The sequence below is a fragment of the Neofelis nebulosa genome, chromosome 13, assembly GCF_028018385.1.
Source record: "Neofelis nebulosa isolate mNeoNeb1 chromosome 13, mNeoNeb1.pri, whole genome shotgun sequence".
Lineage (NCBI taxonomy): Eukaryota > Metazoa > Chordata > Mammalia > Carnivora > Felidae > Neofelis > Neofelis nebulosa.
In genome coordinates, this window is record NC_080794.1 from 28087379 (window position 1) to 28107906 (window position 20528).

Genomic DNA, 20528 nt, shown 5'->3' on the forward strand with positions numbered 1-20528 from the left:
AGAAAGAGTCCTCCTGCCCAGCCCATTTGAGCCCTGTCCCTCCCAAAGCTATCCCCTCCTAACCCTTCCCCCCTCATACTATCACCCTCTGTCTTTAAGTAGCTCATTCTACATATTGAGGGTTTTGCAAGATAAACCCTGTGGTTCTTAAAATAATCCACTGTCCTCATTAGGGTCCATCTTTTAAGGCCTTTTAACTATTTTGAAATTCTTAACACTGTCCTTGTTTCCTGATTTGTCAGTAATGCTGCCAGATACAATGTATCATTCAATAAATCCAACTGCTTGTCAAAAATAGCAACTGAATTCCCCATATTGCCAACTCAAAGCTTGATCTCCTGAAGCCCAGATTCAAAAATACATTAAGCTCCACTGGGTTCAAATTGCATTTGGAGATCTTTTGCTGATAGCTGCCAGCTCCTAGGGCCCTAAGGCCTAAAATCAAGCATTAGGTAAAAAGTATGGCAGAATATAGAATGTCAGGGCTAGAGGGGACTTCAAAGATCATGTAGTCCAACCTCCTTGTTTTACAAACAGAGAAAATATGTCCAGGAAGGTTAAGTGATTTACTCAGGGTTACCCAGCAACTGAGTGACGAGTCAAGAATCGGAACCCTTGCCTGATGGGCACCCTACCCACATACGATTGCACATGCCCATCAACTTTTGTTATTCCAGATATTAATAATGCACCATCTTTTGGGGGCGTAGAGAATGAATGGAGCCAAATTTCCAATACTAACTCTCTTCTGACAATGTTATAGAGTGTATTTTAATATCCCACCCAATAGCCATTTCCACTTCACCTTATTTTCCCTTATCCTGAGAGAACAAGAAAATCCAGAGGGGGAAATTTTTTTTTTTGATCTAAGTATCAAGTTCTGTCAAGGTCATAAGCAGTGTAGAACTTATAAGAAGAAGGTAAAGGCTGCTGAATTAATGTGGCTTGGGCACCTACTGAAATGTCTCCTTGGCTCAAAATGCTTCCATTTGCTGGCTGTGGTGGCTATAGGATAGGTGCTTCAGGAGCTAACAGGTGTTAAGACAGAACCTCACTGACAAAGTGATGGTTGAACAGAGACCCAAAGGAGGTGAAGGAGAAAGTCAGGTGGGTATCTGGAGGAAGCATGTTTGTTCTATGCAGAAGGAGCAAAAAGGAACATAGCAGGTAAGGAAGTGGGGTTGGGAAGGGTGGGGAGCAAATCATATAGGGCCTGAAAAACCATTGCAAGGACTTTGGATTTCATTATGAGTGATGAGCCATCAGGGTACTTAGAAAAGAGGGTGTGTGTGTGACACGATTTGACTTATAAGTTTAAGGAACATCTAAATAATGAGAGATGACTTCACACTCAATAGGATGGCTATAAACAAAAAGTCAGATAAAAACAAATGTTGACAAGGATGTGGAGGAATTGTAACCCTCATACATTGCTGGTAGAAATGTGAAATGAGGCAGTCACTTTAGAAAACAATCTGGCGGTTTCTCAAAAGGTTAAACTTAGAGTTACCATATGACCCAGCAATTCCACTCCTAGTTATATACCTATGAGAAATGAAAACATATGTCCATGTAAACACTTGGGCATAAATATTCATAACAGCCTTATTCATAATAGCCAAAAGTGGGAACAACAAAAATGTCTATTAACCAATAAACAGATGAATAAAATACAATATATCTATATATAGAATATTATTTGGTAATTTAAAAAAATGAAATACTGATACATGCTGTAACATAAGTGAACCTCAAACACGTTATGCTAAGTGAAGAAAGCCAGTCACAAAGGATCATGTACTGTATGATTCTGTTTATATGATATGTTCAAAGTAGACAAATCTATAGGAAAAGAACTAGATTTGTAGTTGCCTAGGGATGGGGGGAGAGGTGACAGGGGAAGTTGGAATGAAATAGGAATTGACTACTAAATGGTTATGGGGCTTCTTTGGGGGGCAATGAAAATGTCCTAAAATTTACTGTGCTAACAGCAACACAATTCTATAAATATACTAAAACCCATAAAATTGTACATTTTTAATAGGTGAATTATATATAGTGTGTGAACAATGTCTCAATTAGGCTGTTCTAAAAATCAAGTCAGTCTATGATCAGGCTGTTTGGATAAAACATAGAGTGCCAAGGGCAGAAGTACAGAAAACAATTGGGAAGCTATTGTCAAAACAAGATATGAGATGATGGTGGCTGGGACCAGGGTGAGAAGCAAAAGTGAGAGGAATCACTAAGTGTTATATACCTTTTGAAAGATGAATCAATATCCTTCATTCTGACCTATTAAGTATGAAATATGAGTTAGAGGTAAATGTCATTTTGGGGGTCTAGGCCGTGGTACTGTGTACTCTGAAGGGGCCACTGCTGGAGGATAAACCTGAAGGGCAGCCACAAGACCTGGAGCTTATGTTGGGTTATGTTAACCTTGAGATCCTATTGGACATCTAAGCAGAAGTGTTGAGTGGGCACCTGAATCTGGCATCCAGCGGAGAGGTAAATACTGAATAATAAAATAGGGACTATATTTTGAACCTGAGATGGAATATCACCTAGAGCATGGGATAGATACAGAAGATAAGAATTCTAAGGACTGAGTCCTGGCATGTGCCAACATTTAGCAGTTGGAAAATGAGGAGAAAGCACCAAAGGATATGGAGAAAGAGTGGCTATTGAGACAGGAGGAAAAACCAGGTAAATAAGGAGTCTTGGAGCCAAAGAAAGAGAATATTTCAATGAGGAGGAATTGATCATCTTGTCAAGTACTTTTGGTAAGTCAACAAACTTGAGGACTGAGAACTGACTAATGAATGTAGCAGTTGGAGATCACTGGTGTGACCTTCACAAGATTGTTTTTGTGGCGTTAATCTGGAGGCAAAGGATGGGTTGGCATGACTTCAAGAGAGGGTGAAAGGGGAGAAATTGGAGAAGAGCAGAGACAATTTGTTCACCTAGTGTTTTTGTAGAGAAGTTCTGAGAAATGGAGTGGCAGCTGGAAGACATGTGTGTCAGGAAAGAGTCTTATCTTAAAATGTGAGGGACGCCTGGGTGGCTCAGTCCGTTAAGCGTCCGACTTCGGCTCAGGTCACGATCTCGCGGTCTGTGAGTTCGAGCCCCGCGTCGGGCTCTGTGCTGACTGCTCAGAGCCTGGAGCCTGCTTCCGGTTCTGTGTCTCCCTCTCTCTCTGACCCTCCCCCGTTCATGCTCTGTCTCTCTCTGTCTCAAAAATAAATAAACTTAAAAAAAAAATTTTTTTTTTTTAAAATGTGAAAACTTACAGGATGTGCGTATGCTGATGGCAAGTGTCTGGTGGTTGAGTAAACGGGGAATGTTGGTGGTTCGGGAAAGAAAGAGGCAATGGCGAGTGAGAAGAGCTGAAGTCTGCACCCAGGAGCATGGGCAGCCCATCCACAGTGACAGGAGGCCAGAGAGGACAACAGCACGAATCCAGGTAGATGGGGAAATTGGAGTGTGTAGACATCTTCTTTTGATTGCTTCTCCATGAAACAGGAAGCAAGGTCATTAGAGGAGCGTGAAGAGGGAAGTGGGGAGGTAGGAATGACAGAATTTTGAGGAGGGAGGTGAGGTAAAATAATTCCCTGTAAAGGGAGAGAATGACCAGACCAGGTAGTTCAGGTCAATCGCTATTAATTAAACTGCTACTGTTCACAATGTGTGTTTTCTCCAGGCACATTTAATTATATGGGTACAGGCAGAGAGTGGAATTTAATCAAGGCTTAGGTTTTCCAGAAGAGAATAATGAAGAGGGAGAGGGTGGAGTAGCTGATGGAATGCAAAAAAATGAATATAATGTTGGCCCAGGGAGTCTAAGATAATAGAGTGAACTGAGGACATGGAGGGGATTGAAGGACAATGAAAGGATCATGGGAAAAATGGAGCAGGAGGTCTCAGTGGGGAAGAAGAGATTTGGAGGCTTGAGGAAGGAGCACATTAAGCCATCATCAGATATCACCACCTCTGCCTGAATTCATTTACAGGCACTTGTTAAATTGAATTAAATTTTAATACATTATTACCATCAGCAAAGTTATATGGTATATGAGTTTCCTGGGGCTGCTGTAACTGGGTGGCAGAAACAATAGAAATTTGCTATAAGTTCTAAATCAAGGCGTTGTCAGAGCTAATTCCTTCTTAGGGATGTAAGGGAGAATCTGTTCCATGGCTTTCTTCTGGCTTCTGGTAACCTCAGGCATTCCTTGACTTACAGATGGTGTACTCTATGTCTTCAGTAGTCTTCCCTTTGTGCACGTCGGTCTCTGTGTTCAAACATCCCCTTTGTATATCAGTCTTATTGAATTAGAGCCCATCCTAATGACCTCATTTTAACCATATTACCTCTATAAAGACCCCAACTCCAAATAAGATCACATTCTGAGGTACAGGGAAGTTAGGACTTCAATATATTTGTTTTGGAGGATACAATTCAACCCATAACACAGGTATCCTAATAGTAATACACGTGCTGAAGGAATACACAAGCAGGTATACCAGCAGGATATTTTGATCTGAGAAGGATCAAACTTGAACTAAAAAAAACCCAAAAAAACAAAAAACTCTGTCTTCAGTTGTTGGATGTTCATGTGAACAGGAATCAAGTCATCCATTAGCCTTTACCTCTACTTGAGGACAGTAGGAAGTTGGGCGTACAAAAGTGGGGAGTGAGGAGATGGGGAAGCCAGAAAAATTACCTGGATAATGGTTCAAGCAGAGGCCCTGGAGGAGTCACAAAGAGGCTTATAATCAGGCTGCCCCAGCTAGGGATCCAGAAAAACCTTTCTCCACCTGGATCTGAAGCTCCCTTTCCTTCTTCAGCACTGTATCTATGAAACTGGTTGGCCATTCTATGCTGTTGGCCCATGAACGGACTGGCATTCTCCCAGTCTTAGGAAATAATGGTGCTAACCACTGGGTCAGGGCAAACCATGCAAGCCCTGGACACAAGGTACTTCTCTCTCAGTACTAAAACACCTGGCCAAATGAATGCATTCTCAGAAGTGATCAATAGATCCCCAAGACCTTTTTGAAAATATGATGCCCTGTGCCTGGACCCTCAGTTGTGAGGTATTTGCCAGAAATTCTGTCAAAATAGGGGCTTAATTAGAAAAAGTCAGGCAAGCTGGTTTGCCAGACTTCTGGAACTGTGATTATCAAACCAACCCATTGATAAACTGCCATTTAAATGGATGTAAAGTGATCTTGATTTAATTCATAGACATAAGGACTATTTACTACTACGTGGGCAATTAGAGGTCACTAAATTTTAGTCTTCATAAATTAAAGTTATCACATTATGAGTTGATTGAGGATGCTAATTCACTGCTCTGCTAACAAGTCTGGCAACAATGCTTGGCAACATTGTAAGCGCCAGCATAAGCTCAAGTGCACACAGCTGGAATTCATACAGGTTTCAGGAAGGATCCTTTGTTATCAGTGTATTAGCAGTGTTGTCCTGGGTTGGTTGGTTGTGGTTTTGGAATTACTGCTATTCTTGTTTTCTTTACTATCAATTACTATGGTTTTATTATATTATTATTAATTGTGTTTGTTTTCAGTTGCTTGGTAAATCTTACTGTGTCTACTGCTGCATATTTGCACCAAGAATGTTTTTGGTCTAATATATATGTATGTGTATATAGTGGTTCAAATATGAATCATCCAGAACATTATTTCTAAGCAGATTTTATATATTATACTACATACTATATATTATATATAATATATATTTATATATAAATATATACATATGTGTGTGTATAAAATATGTAATTTTATAAGCATAAATATGTAGTTTTTATATATTTTTTACCATTTTATTTAATTTATTTTTTTAATTTACATCCAAGTTAGTTAACATATACTGCAACAATGATTTCAGGATTCCTTAATGCCCCTTACCCATTTAGCCCATCCTCCCCCCAACAACCCCTCCAGTAACCCTCTGTTTGTTCTCCATATTTCAGAGTCTCTTATGTTTTGTCCCCCTCCCTATTTTTATATGATTTTTGCTTCTCTTCCCTTATATTCATCTCCTTTTTCTCTTAAAGTCCTCATATGAGTGAAGTCATATAATGTTTGTCTTTCTCTGACTGACTAATTTCACTTAGCATAATACCCTCCAGTTCCATTGACGTAGTTACAAATGGCAAGATTTCATTCCTTTTGATTGCCGGGTAATACTCCATTGTATATATATACCACATCTTCTTTATCCATTCATCCATTGATGGACATTTGGGCTCTTACCATACTTTGGCTATTGTTGATAGTGCTGCTATAAACATTGGGGTGAATGTGCCCCTTCAAAACAGCATACCTATATCCCTTGGATAAATACCTAATAGTACAATTGCTGGGTTGTAGGGTAGTTCTATTTTTAATTTTTTGAGAAACCTCCATACTGTTTTCCAGAGTGGCTGCACCAGCTTGCATTCCCACCAGCTGTGCAAAGAGATCCTCTTTCTCCACATCCTCGCCAACATCTGTTGTTTCCTGAGTTGCTAATTTTAGCCACTCTGACCAGCGTGAGGTGGTATCTCAGTGTGTCATTGATTTGTATTTCCCTGAAGATGCGTGATGTTGAGCATTTTTTCATGTGTCGGTTGGCCATCTGGATTTCTTCTTTGGAGAAGCGTCTATTCATGTCTTTTGCCCATTTCTTCACTGGATTATTTGTTTTTTGGGTGTTGAGTTTGATAAGTTCTTTATAGATTTGGATACTAACCCTTTATCTGATATGTCGTTTGCAAATATCTTCTCCCATTCCATGGGTTGTCTTTTAGTTTTGCTGTTTGTTTCCAACTCTGTGCAGAAGCTTTTTATTTTGATGAGGTGCCAATAGTTCATTTCTGCTTTTGTTTCCCTTGTCTCAGGAAACGTTATTTAGTAAAAAGTTGCTGTGGACAAGGCCTAAGAGGTTTTTGCCTGCTTTCTCCTCGAGGATTTTGATGGCTTCCTGTCTTACATTGAGGTCTTTCATCCATTTTGAGTTTATTTTTGTGTATGGTGTAAGAAAGTGGTCCAGGTTCATTTTTCTGCCTGTCATTGTGTCCAGTTTTCCCAGTACCATTTGCTGAAAAGACTGTCTTTATTCCATTGGATATTCTTTCCTGCTTTGTCAAAGATCAGTTGGCCATATATTTGTCGGTCCATTTCTGGGTTCTCTATTCTGTTCCATTGATCTGAGTATCTATTTTTGTGCCAATACCATACTGTCTTGATGATCACAGCTTTGTAATACAGCTTGAAGTCCACATATGTAATATTTTTATATATTAAATATTCCCCCCAAATTTGCTTGTGCGGTGGCATTTTGTTGGTGATAAGTATTTGTGCTTTTAATTTATATAACTTCCAGCATACTATTAAGTTAGTAGTTTAATACAATTGTTGGGTTATTTTTGTACGTGTGGGGCATTAATTTATAATTAGAAATCATGTGTTTATGGCTCCTGTCTTTTCTTATATGATAAATAACAGGTTTTTTTTTTTAATTGTAAGCAACAAATTAGCTATACTTTCTTATTTTGTTTCCCAGATAATGAGAGATCATGCCTTTCTTTTTTGTTCCCTGCAAGGATCCATATCCAAGAGATCTGAGACTCTGAAGTCTTGACACTAATGTGGGATGACAGCTTGACAAAGTTATTGGGATGGGGGGGATGTATAATAAAGTGAAACAGTTAAAGAGCAAGGACCAGTTCAAATCCTGACCATACAGTCTAGTGATGTGGCCACAAGAAACTTTTTCACAGGCGCCTGGGTGGCTCAGTCAGTTAAGCGTCCAACTTTGGCTCAGGTCTTGATCTCATGGTCCAGGGTTTGGGCCCTGCATCGAGCTTTGTGCTGACAGCTCAGACCCTGAAGCCTGCTTCAGATTCTGTGTCTCCCTCTCTCTCTGCCCCTGCCTTACTCTCTCTCTCTCTCTCTCAAAATATAAGTAAACATTAAAAAAAAATAAAAACGTTTTCAACCTGTTTGAGTTTCAACTTCCTCGTCTGCAAACTGAGGAAATATCTCTACCTCGCAAGATTGTTACCAAATTAAATGAGATGGGGCACGTAAAATCCTTAGCACAGGGTATGTGCTCCCCCAAATGGCAATATTCTTATTGCTGAGGTTATTACCATTACTAATCATCAACCAAGATGGCTAAACTATACAGCCCCAGCAAAGAGCACCCAGATTAAAACCCGGTGGTTTACAGCAACAAAGATTTATCTCTGGAATTCACTACCTGTTCATTTCAGGCTTGTGGCAGCTTTGCTCCAAGTCATCTGTGCTCCGGGACCCAAGCTGGAACATTGCTAGCTATTGTGGCAGAGGAAAAAGAGAGAAAAACGTTGCTGGCTCTTACAGCTTTTGCCTGGGAGCCATGTATCCCTTTGCCCTGTATTTCATTGGCTAAAGCAAATCATATGGCCCCTTGTACATTTAACAAGGTGGAAATGTGTAACTTCCCTGAAGAAAAGGTACCACAAGGAGAATGGAATATCTGGGGAGCACAGATACCATCAACCATGCTATTACTAACTCAGAGACAAGGCGAGGCAGTTAACTTACAAAACGATTCATCTGAGATTTATTCACAGAACCACAAGTGAAAAGGAATGACGTTGAGGCTTGCTTACCGAGGGTGTGATCCTCAGCCACACTGTCTTCAGTCTGAGAGTTGACTCAGCTTACCTAATAGGGTCAAATCCCCTGCCAATGCAATGTAAGCTATATTTAAGAATAGTCTGAAAACAGGGGCACCTGGGTGACTCAGTCAGTTAAGCGTCTGACTTGGACTCAGGTCATGATCTCGCAGTTTCTGGGTTCGAGCCCTGCACCTGGCTCTGTGCTGACAACTCAGAGCCTGGAGCCTGCTTTGGATTCTGTGTCTCCCTCTCCCTCTGCCCCTGCCCTGCTCGCACTATCTCTCTCAAAAACAAATAAACATTATCAGAAAAATTAAAAAAGAAAAAAAAAGAATAGTCTGAAAACAAATCTTACAATGATGGCACCTATCCAAATTTCTCTCTTCTATATAGATCCAAGTAGGAGACAGCTTCTGCTACCGTTTCACAAATGCTCAGGGCAGTGAGTTGAGGCTGTCCTCACTGCTATGACTTCCTTTGCAGCCAGATTCTCCCCATACCAGAGCTACTCCAACATCTTAACAAATGCAAAGTGCTCTGCAGTACCCACATTGTTGTTCCTCCCTGTTTCTTTCTTCCCTTGTTTCCTGAAGTAGCAGGTCTTGCTGAACCATAAATGTCCCCAAGGAATAAGTAACTAAATTATTTCTGGGGAAGAGGGGGGAGACATATAAAAAGGTAATACGATTTCCTGAGAACTGAACTTTCATAAGCAGAATAATGTCCACTCTCAGGGGCTTTGTTTCTACACTCATTATGGGCCTACCAATGACCCAGACTGGGAGCTAGACTCTGGGCATGCTCACGTCTCTGTCAGTTCACAATCTCAGAGTGAGTGGCTGGTAACTCAAAGGAAGGATTTATGGGTGGGAAAGTCAGAGGATGCCATACTGAGCCAGGAAGCAAACCCATATCTAGTACTAATCAAAATTTGAGCTTAAATCATTTAGCAAATGCAAAAACACACCCAACCATGATGAACCCTTCCCCAAAAGCCACTCAGATGCAGACCCATATTTAAAGACTGATACTTGGGGGTCTGACACTTCCCAGACTTGGCTAAATGATGAGGATGATAGATGAAATTCCCCCAAATTCACAAGCAGTCTCGGCATGGATGGCAAACTGACTGACGGGTCTCCTGGACACCACAAGAGTCTAGACCCTGGCTTCAGGAAGTCAAGATAGTATTGTTTACTCCTTTAAAGTAAGAGGTTCAGGCCCATTGAGATAAAGATACAAAGGTAATGACTGAAGTTCTGGCCTCCTGCCTTTATGCAGGAGCTTTCCAGAACTCTAACCATTCTTCTGCTACCTTTAGAAACCATGTCATAGCCATGTGCCACCTGCTGTATTACTTACTTAATTCTTTTAATGTTGAGTGATTCCTTTTAAATTGAGCTTAAACTTAACCTTTTCCTAAGCAGGAGTAGATGTGAACTCACAGCTTTGATGTGTTAATTATTTTGTCTGATACACTTCAAAATAAATAACTATTAAAATATTTGTAAACTGTGTTCATAAACCCTTAAAATCACTTGGGCCCCACCAGTGACGCACACACTGAGCTCAGAAGATGAACTCGGCAACCGGCTGCCCCCACACAGTCCTGCACTCCTGAGTCCCCATGAGGATGGCCATTCCTTTACTCTTTCTCCTATTCTTTCTTTACGCATAATGCATACCCATGCCAAGGACATTTTTTTTTTCTTTTTTTACTCAGAGCTGCCTCAGGGACTGATTTGACAACTGGTGGACTCCTGAATTTCTTTTTGAATATTTGGCTAACCTGAACACCAACTTGTACTTTGGGAGATTCCCCACCTTATTGAACCATCTCATCACAGAGCTGATACCAGACTCACCTTACCAGGCTTCCCTGCAACTAGGACACAATTATTTAGTTCAGATTCAGCCCACCCCATGTGAGAATCTGAATTCAAAATGTGGTTACACAAAGAAGTGCCACCAAGAGCCCATCTACAGAAGGTGGCAGATATATCCATCCCCCTCCGCATCAGGTTCATGATCTAGTGTGTTTCAAATAAATGTCATTGGATAAGTGCACTGTAATGAAATAACTATTCTAATTAGGGCATACACAGAACAGTCAATGCAGAGATTATAGGAAAAATCACCAGGGAGGTGATATTGGTGTTGGCTCATAAAGGATGGGTTTTCCCAAGAGGATAAGGAAAAAAGCAGCTCAATTAACGTTAACTATTATTATTATCATTCTTAGCAGATTTGAGTCAGACAGACATGGATTCAAGTCCCAGCTCCACTGGGTAGATCAGTTTCCTCATCTGTAGTCTTGCCTATTTGGTTTTGCCAAGAATAAATAAGAGGACTTGAACAAGATACAAACTAAAATACTTGACACAGAGTTTCTTCATAACTGCTATTTCTCTTCTCAGTTCTAGTTTTGTTTTTTTTTTTAAATTGGAATGCCCTTCTCCTCTCCATTTCCATTCTAGAAAAAAAAAATATCCCCACTATTCAAATTGTACTTGAAATACTGCCTCTTCTGTGAAGCTACTATTTACTAGAAAGACACAATCTTCACTCTTTTGAAAATCCATTGAAGTTCATCTTGACCTCCATAATGCTTGGCTCATGGTTGGTACATGTTTGCTGAAATAAATTAAATTGCCAATCCACCCCCCACAATTCTGACTCCTATTCATAGTCTTAATGTCTGCTTGTTGTTTGTTGTTGTGGTTTTTAATTCTTTCTATGTGTCTAGCTAGCATTATGACCATACCAAGGCAAAGCTCTTATTTTTTTTAAAGGTTTGTCCAATGGTCAGGATAGCTAAACTACAAAATGTCTTTGATCCCAGGATTCTGCATGTTCTTCCACTGCTGGCCAGTCTTGTTCCAGATTTGTCTTCCTGTCTCCACGTGATACATAGCTACTGAGCTCCTTCTATATATCAGACAGGGTCATAGGCACTTGGCATATGTCAGTGAATAACACAGACCTTGTTCCTTGTCCATTCTCTCAGGGAACTTATACTCCATTCTGGGTAGACAGTCAGTAAGTAAACAACACAATGACAATTACAATGATGCTACAATGGAAAAATACAGACAGACTTGCCCTAGACCCAGTCTGTCTCTTGTCTTGCTTCAGCTATTCTCTCCTCCCACCTTTTCTTCCTCTCCACTCTCACCCCAGTGTTTGTAGGTCCCAAGTCTTATCCTTTAAGGCTGCTTCCAATGTCAACTTCTTCATGAACACAGAGAAAGAAGTGCACACCATGTAAGCATACAGATAGATTTGTATGCACACCTTCTCCCCCATACTACAAGCTTCTGAAGGCAAGGTCTGGATGCCAAGGGCTCCCAACACAAAGCCAGGAAAGAAACACTCAGTATCTCTTTGCTTTGAGCAAAGGGTCCTCTCCCTTGTTCTGCCACACAGTACCTAAGGAACCCACATCCATGTTCTCCAGATGAAATCCTGTTCTGTTACTGCCGCCATTCAGGAATATGTTCTTTACAAAAGGTATATAAGCACTTGCAATCCAGAGATGCCAAGAACGTAGAACATTCTACATCATGATTTCCATGGTAACTAAGGTTGTGCATGAAAAACTCGACCATGCTAGTATCTTATTCCAGAAAGGCTGAGCATTTTTCAAATTGTTGATGCTGTTATTTTGGCCATAATAAATGGTTACCTGGATTCCAAGATGCTGAATTTCTCTAAAAAAATTTTTTTTAATGTTTATTCACTTTTGAGAGAGAGACACACACAGAGCATGAGTTGGGGAGGAGCAGAGAGAGAGGGAGACACAGAATCCGAAGCAGACTACAGGCTCCAAGCTGTCAGCACAGAGCCCGACGCGGGGCTCAAACCCACAGACCGTGAGAACATGACCTGGGCCAAAGTCGGATGCCCATCCAACTGAGTCACCCAGGCACCCCTGGTAGTCTGCATTTCTAAGCCCACCGTTCCACTGTACAGCCACCATGAATGTAAGGTACTATTTACCAACAGAACATCTGAGGTTGTTTATGGGAGCCCTGGATCAAGTCAACACTTACTGCCCTCAGTAAATAAGCAGAAACTTACAGAACATTAGGCTGGGATGTATACACACTATTCCTCTGTTCATACAGAGCCTGCTACTTTCCACCATATATTTGATTTTTATCTTAGGTGCTATGCATAAACAAAGCCATGGGCACTGCTGTGAGGGCTGGTGAATGTGCACGCCTCTGTTTATTTGGGAAATGTAAGAGCTGTGGGGTTTTAATTACCCTGAGCTGGTAGAGATCAATTTGAAAAACAAACATATTAGTTAAAATCCAAGCACTCTTTTGCTGCCAGAGATTATAACTTGAAGTCATATCATCCTAGAGCTGTACAGCTAGAAGAAACAGCAGAGATTAGAGGGGACAAGCCCCTCATTTTACAGATTGGAAAACTGAGCCTCAAAAGGTGAAAGAGCATGAAGTGTGTTTAAGAGCTTGGGTTCTGCTATGACACAGATGTTGCTCAAATCCCAGGCCCACGACTTACCAAATGACCTGGAAAGTCACTTGACTTTTCTGGGCCTCAGTGGTGTCATCTGAAAAATGGGGACAGTGATAGAGTTGGGAGGATTAAATGGAGTAATGGATGTAAAGTGCTCAGCACGGCACCTGACATGGCAAATAGTCAATAATATGAACTATAATCGTTATTATTATCATTACATCATTGTCTAACATCACATGGCTTATTAGTAACATTGCTTTTCCCTACACTAATAGTTCCTTACACATACCTGGGTTTGTGTCTATAGATAGTAAGAAATAAATATTTTATAAGTCTTGTCTCAGTAATTGTATGGTCCAAATTCATTTCCGAATCAAATTTTACAGTGATTCAGTGTTCTCCAGTGCTCACTGAATCTTCCAGTAATTGTAATTTCTACATTGTCGCAGTTCAGGAAACACAGTTCACTTAGCATGAATATATTCTTGTCCTGAATGCGTAGCCATCAAGAACCAGTAATCATTTACCAAGATGTATTTCTTTGAAGCACACAGAAATCTCAGTAGATTTGGCTAGAATTCTTTTACCTTTTCCAAAGGCCCCAGCTTCACAAAACACGATGCTCTTTGTGGCTTGATCTAAATGGATAATCTGTGACTCAGAAAAAGATTATTTCTGAGCATGACATGTAAATGCAGAATTCATGGCTGTTTGTTTAAAATCTGGGCCCTTTTCCTTGACTGTATTTACTATAATTAGAAGACTGGTCATTCTCACAAGGGGTCACAAAACACATCATTGGCAATGTTATATGTGTGATGCCAGGCAAAAAAATTCATACTTTTTTTTTCTTTTTTTAAAAAAATTCATACTTTTATGATGAAGCTGTCAGCCCCCAACATAACTTGCTATCTAAAAAACAGAGAGAGAGAGAGAGAGAGAGGGAGAGAGAGAGAGAGAGAGAGAGAGAGAGAGAGGGAATCCAGAGAAGGAAAACACTGGGAATATGGATGACAATTCATAGCCAGCCAAGAGAAGAGAAATTTCTACTAGATTCCCCATGGGATGGTGGGAGATAAGAATGGAAGGACTGGACTATGTGATGATCCAATCTGGAATAATATGGTGCTTTCAGTGTCAGATTCAAGTTGTATGGAATCCAAAGCTTCCTGAGGAGACCCTCTTTGAGTAAAAGAATACAAAGTTGTAAGTAAAAACTACTGGGACCTCTCCCAGAGTCTTACAAAGAACCCTGGCAAGTGGGGAATCCCTGAAAGTTAAGTTTCACTAGCTTCATAATAAGTTTGGATTTTGGTGTTTTATAGTTTATGCCATTTTCACATAGGTCAGACTTAGAAAATTGATTAAGAGCCTTAGAAGGTGGGGATGATGGCATGACTCCTGGCTTGACCATTTACAGCTGTTTCTGTCAGCTTAGGCAAATGTCTTTTCTTTTCTTTTTTTTAATGTTTATTTCTGAGAGAGAGAGACAGAATGTGGGGAAGAGAGGGGCAAAGAGAGAGGGAGACACAGAATCTGAAGCAGGCTCCAGGCTCTGAGCTGTCAGCACAGAGCCCGAAGCCAGACTCGAACTCACAAACATGAGATCATCACCTGAACTGAAGTTGGACGCTTAACCAACTCAGCCACCGAGGCGCCCCATCATAGGTAAGTGTCTTAACTTCTCTGATCTTCATTTCCCCCAAAAATGAAAGAGAAAAAAAATAATATCAATTTTTATGGTTATGCAAGTTTTTATTTTTTAATGTTTATTTTTATTTATTTTGAGAGAGAGAAAGAAAGCGTGATCAGGAGAGGGGCAGAGAGAGAGAGAGAGAGGTAAAGATAGACAGTCCCAAGCAGTCTATGTGCTGTCAGCACAGAGCCGAATGCAGGGCTCGATCTCACAAACCATGAGATTGTGACCTGAGCCAAACTCAAGAATCAGATGCTTAAGCTTAACCGACTGAGCCGCTTAGGTGCCCCTGGTTATACATTTTTTTTAAATTCATGTAATGCACTTAAATAAGCATCTAGCGTCCAGAAGGAGTGGCACAAATAGAAGATAGTAGTGTTTTTATTTCGTATACTTCTCATTCAACTTGCATCTTGGTCCTGTCAATATTCATTTAGAAAATAAGGTTTTCCCCTTCAGAGCCAACCTTTGATAATTTGATAATCATGATTCTCTAAGTCCGTATCTCTTACTTCTCTTTGCTGATGCCTACCTTGTCCTCTTGACTGTTTTACCCAGAAATGAGTATGGGTCAGGATGAGAAATGGAATTCAAATCAGCTAGTTAATACCCCTGGAAAAAGAAAAAAGAAAAAGATACTCGTGTTGCGAGCATTTAATCCCTGTCCCCCAGCTCAGCTGTTCTGTATCAGCTGTTGCCTCCCTGTAATGGTCACAGACATCGGCGAGCAAGGGTGGGATGCAGGCACACACACACCTGGGCTTCGGCATCTTGTTTCTTCCTCTGCCTGATTAAGAAGAGGGAACATGAGGTTATCCTTTCTCCTGAACATACAGATGATGCCTTTAAGTTTAGAAATAAGGGCGTGAATTTTTCATCGAAAAGAACAGCCCGACTTCCGGGGGGTGATGGCCTCATTTTTTGGACTCCGCAGGCAGGGACAAGCTTCAGCTCTGGGATCAGACACATGGCGTAGATTGGAAGTCCGTTTCCACTACTTACTGCTGGTCGACCTCAGGCAAGTTAGTTTCAGGAGATGTAATAATGGCACCCACCTCACGGGATTACTGTGAGGATTAGATAAAATATGTATGTAAAGCGCATAGTATATTCCAGGGGCAGAGGGAAGTTGGAAAAGGAAGAGAGAGAGGTGGGGGGAGAGAGAGGAAAAGAGAGAAAGAGAGAGAGAACAGGAAAAAGCCCCAAAGAAACTCAAAACAGTTGTTTCTCACAGTATGAAGAACTGGGGCATGTCCCAAGGGCTAAAGGGCCTTCAGAGGCAAAAAGTCTTCATTCTTATGTGCCAAGACAAGCCCTGGACACTTAACACACTGAAATAAGAAGGTCTTGAGGCCACATCCAGGCATAGCTGTGATCTATTAATAATGTCTGCCATAGACAGGGGACAGAGGGTGTTGTAGCACACAGTACCCACCTGCTATCTCTGCCTTCTCTTCTCCTGGGGATTCGGATCATTTTCCCAGGTCTGCTACTAGTTCAATATATGAGGTCACTATTTTAGGTACAGCCTCAATCTTCAGAACTAAGAAAAACTTATCATTTGTGTAAAATTAAATAGCTGTTCACAATAAATATACCACAAAATAGCCTAAGCAAAAGGAGTCTCCGTTTTTCTTCCTATTGATTTATCATGTATCTACTTGGACCCTCTAATTCCATTTAGTCTCTGCAGTTCTCAGCAAAGTGTCAATTCTCTGTTGAGACAGAAAAAAAAAACAAACCCTAAACACCTCCCGATTTACGGATTTCTAAATATTTCAAAACATATGGTGTTCATTTTAGTTCTGGGCTATACATCTCAGCTGACACTTGTTTTGGTATGTAATAGGTGCTCAATAAATACTTGTAATGAATTTAATAAGATTTCTTTTATGCCAGCTCCCTCATTACGATACATGCTTCTGAAAGACAGATATGATGTATTACTCATTATTTGCTCCCTTACCCCCATTTCCTCAAGTGATTGACATAGTGTCTAGTACATGGTAAGGGCTCTATAAATATTTGTTAAATGAATGAAGTATTAACAGCAAGACTGCCAACCTTCATAGCTTCAAAGTTCTTCTGCTATCTGTTCAGGCCTCTTGCTACATAAATCTTTCATATCAGCACATTACAGTATTTGAGAATTTTCCATTTGAAGAGCTCACCAGAGAATACTCCCCATAAAGAGGAATGGGCCCCTATATTAGCTTATTACTTACTAATTTCCTAAGAAGTGCTGTTTGTTGCATTCTCCCAACCTTCTTCCTTTCTGTTACGTTCCCTGCCACTATCTGCTTGGCTCCTGGAGAGGCTCCTTATTCTGTGGGTGCCACCGGAGCCAAAACTGCTTTCGGTTCCTCCTGTAGCAAATCTCCCAAGCTTCCACACTGCACCTTTGGGCTGGAGGAAATTTCCATCTACCATATCCGGCAGGCACCTTTATAGATCAAGCGACTGACTTTTAACACTCAGTCAGTACATGCTGTGTTTCCATCATGTGTTGGGTAAATTTAAGACAAAGAGATTTCTTCGCACTATTCTTCCATTTGGCTTGAGTTTCCAAGGCTATTTGTGTATGTGCAGAAACTGAATGTGCTTTCTGCAGGCAGGTGGATGCTGGTGTCTACCTACTACTTACCTACTTATCTTCACATCTTTCTAGTCTTGTTTTTTCTCCCCGCAGAAACCTGTTTTTATTTCACTTAAATCCGTTTCATCTTATTTTATTGCATTCATCTTTGTAAGCTACTTAAATCCCTTTGAAATAATGTGGTTTATATGACTCAATGAATGTGTATATATATATGTATATATATATATATGTATACATATATATATATATATGAATGTATGCACACAGGCACACACACACACAGACTCACTAGAGGAACAATGAAAGACAGTCAGTGGCAGACAGCAAGTATGCAATAGGTTCCTGGAAGATTAATTTGAAGGGACATTCGAAATCATCACGCCGAGGTTCTGGGACTTGACTGAAGTCACCTGAGTGTTTCAGCAGAATTGAAACAAGTCTGCAGATCTTCTAACACCAAACCTTGTTCTTGTTCCGGGTCCTCAGTACCTTACCCAGTGCTTAGTGTTAAGGCAAATATATGTAGTAATCCATTTAGGCAGGTCATTCAACAGATGTGAAATAATTTGTCATCATAGGGCAAACACCGTGTATCCTCTAAGAGCTATACAAGCAATGTCTGCTCTTAGTCATAAAGTCTTTTTCAATATATTTTTTTAGTCTAATGGAACCTAGGTTACTATTTGACTGGCTGAAAAACTCTCCTTGAATTCTGAATCAATTCAATTTAAATTTCTTTTTTTAAACACTCATTTCTCTTCAAGAAGTATTCAAAGCATCTCAGAGTAGGAAAAAGAAAATTAATAAAATGGGAACAAAATGAGAGATTCAGTCTTGTAAAAAGTTTGATAGTAAGTGACACTAGTTGTTATTTTTGCACTTTAAATATGGCTCTGAGCTTCCTGGAAGCCCAGTCAAAAAGGGAAACAAAATTAGTTGCATGGTTCCCTTTAGCTGAAAGAAGCAGAACAATTTTCTCACAGGGAGAAATGTACAGGGGAATGGGAGTGTAATAAGTGGTATTTTCAATAACAACTCTTAGCTAAATCAGGACTGAAATCCACACAACTTTTCTGTAGCAAAGAGACCAAGGTGATGCCTTAATTATATGAAAAAGATTCTGTGAGGGACCAGCAGTCAACTTGATCAAAGGAAAAAATATAAGTAATCTAGAGAAAAGGGCAAATTATATGAGCCTTAAATTATTTTTCCTCAATTTTTCTCTCTTCCAGGCTCTGGACAGGTTTTAGATCTTACACAATTTCAAGGCCTTCCTCTCTAGCAAGAACACAGAGTGAAGTTACCCTGAAGATTGCTAATTGAGGGCAAAGTTAAAATTTTGAAAACATGTAAGCCGATGTTAAATTTGATATTGCCTCAGGCAAACTATCAAGCCCAGGCAATGTTCCCACCAGAGAGGAAGACCTCCACCCAGAGACTGGTCAAACTTCCTAGTCAGGAAGAAAGTTAACAACTCCATGTTGCCTTCCTGAAGGCTTCCTCAGTTTCCTCAGCTGTAAAATGGGAATAAGAGTGGGCCAACTCACCAAGCTGCCAGTGGAGAGTGGCTGTGATAACATGTGAATGTACTTGGCACCTAGTGGATTCCCAGTAAAATGCTACAGGCATGAATAAGTAAGTTTCAATTGATACTGTAGATGTCCACTGAATATGGAACATTCATCTTTCCAAACACCTCAAAATCAACTTGAAAAGACATGTATGTTCTCTCTCCTTTCAACCTAAGGTTGTATCACAACTCCAATTATCTAGAGCAGAAGTCAGCAAACTACTGCCCTTGAACCAAATCCAGCCTGCTACTTGTCTTTGTAAATAGTCTTACTGAAGTCCAGCCACACCCATTTACTTACATATTGCCTATGGCTCCTTTTGAGCAGTTGAGTAGTTACAACAGACACCAGCTGCCCCACAAAGCCTAACATATTTGCTATCTGGCCCTTTAAAAAAAAAAAAAGTGTGCTGACCTCTGAATGGAGCACATGTCTTCAAACACAAAACATTCCAAACTAAGGTTTTCATATGAGCATGCACATTGATGCACACACGTGCATACGGCACCCATATCCCCGACTTGCCCTTCTCAATGTTACTGTACACTCTGGTTCCTGTCATGAATGGTCCCATCTCCTGAATCCAGTTACTTAGTCACATCCTACCGTCTTCTTTTCCCTTTAAAAATTCTCACATCCTTTGCATTCCACTCCCATTGTATCCCGGACTGCAATCAGCCCCTTGCCTCTGCTGACACCCTCTGTAATTCATCCTCCACACAACTTCCCGAGCCACTGGCCTAACATGCCATTTTTATACTATTACAATCTAGCTCAAGAGTCTGCAGTGGCTCCCACCTGCCTTTTACACCCAGTCTGACTTTACTCTATTGGCTTTTAAAACAATTTACAGCCCGGCTGCACAGTATGTGTGAAAGTCTAAGCCCCATTTCTACCTGGACCACACGGAACACTGCAGTCTGGCCCAACTCCCTCAGCACCCACCTTGCGAAATCTCACCTCCGTTCTTCATTCCCACCATGGTGTCTGCTCGGGATTGAATCGAGGCCTCCAAAAATTCAGATGTTGAAGTCTGGACCCCTCATACCTCAGAATATGACCTTATTTGGAAAAAATAGGGTCATTGCAGATATAATTAGTTAATACTGGAGTAGGGTGGGCCTTATAAATGTTTTTATAGAAAAAAAAAAAAGGAGAAATTTGGAACCAGAGACACAGAGAAAACACCGTATGCACATCAAGGCATAGATCAGGGGGATGTATCTATGAGTCAAGAAATGCCAGAGCCAGCAAGACACCAGAAACTAGGAAGGAGGCCTAGAACAGATTCTCCCTCGTGGCTCTCAAAAGGATCTGCGAACACCTTGCTCCTGGACTTCTGGTCTCCAGAAGCATGGGGCAATAAATTCCTACTGTTTAAGCCCCCTCAGTCTCTGGTACTTTGTAAGGGCAGCCCTGGCAAGCTAAGACAGCCTCCTACCTGACCCAGGCTCAGAGGCTTTCTGGAATAAGATGGCCCTGAAGGCCCTGTAAGATGTGGCCATACA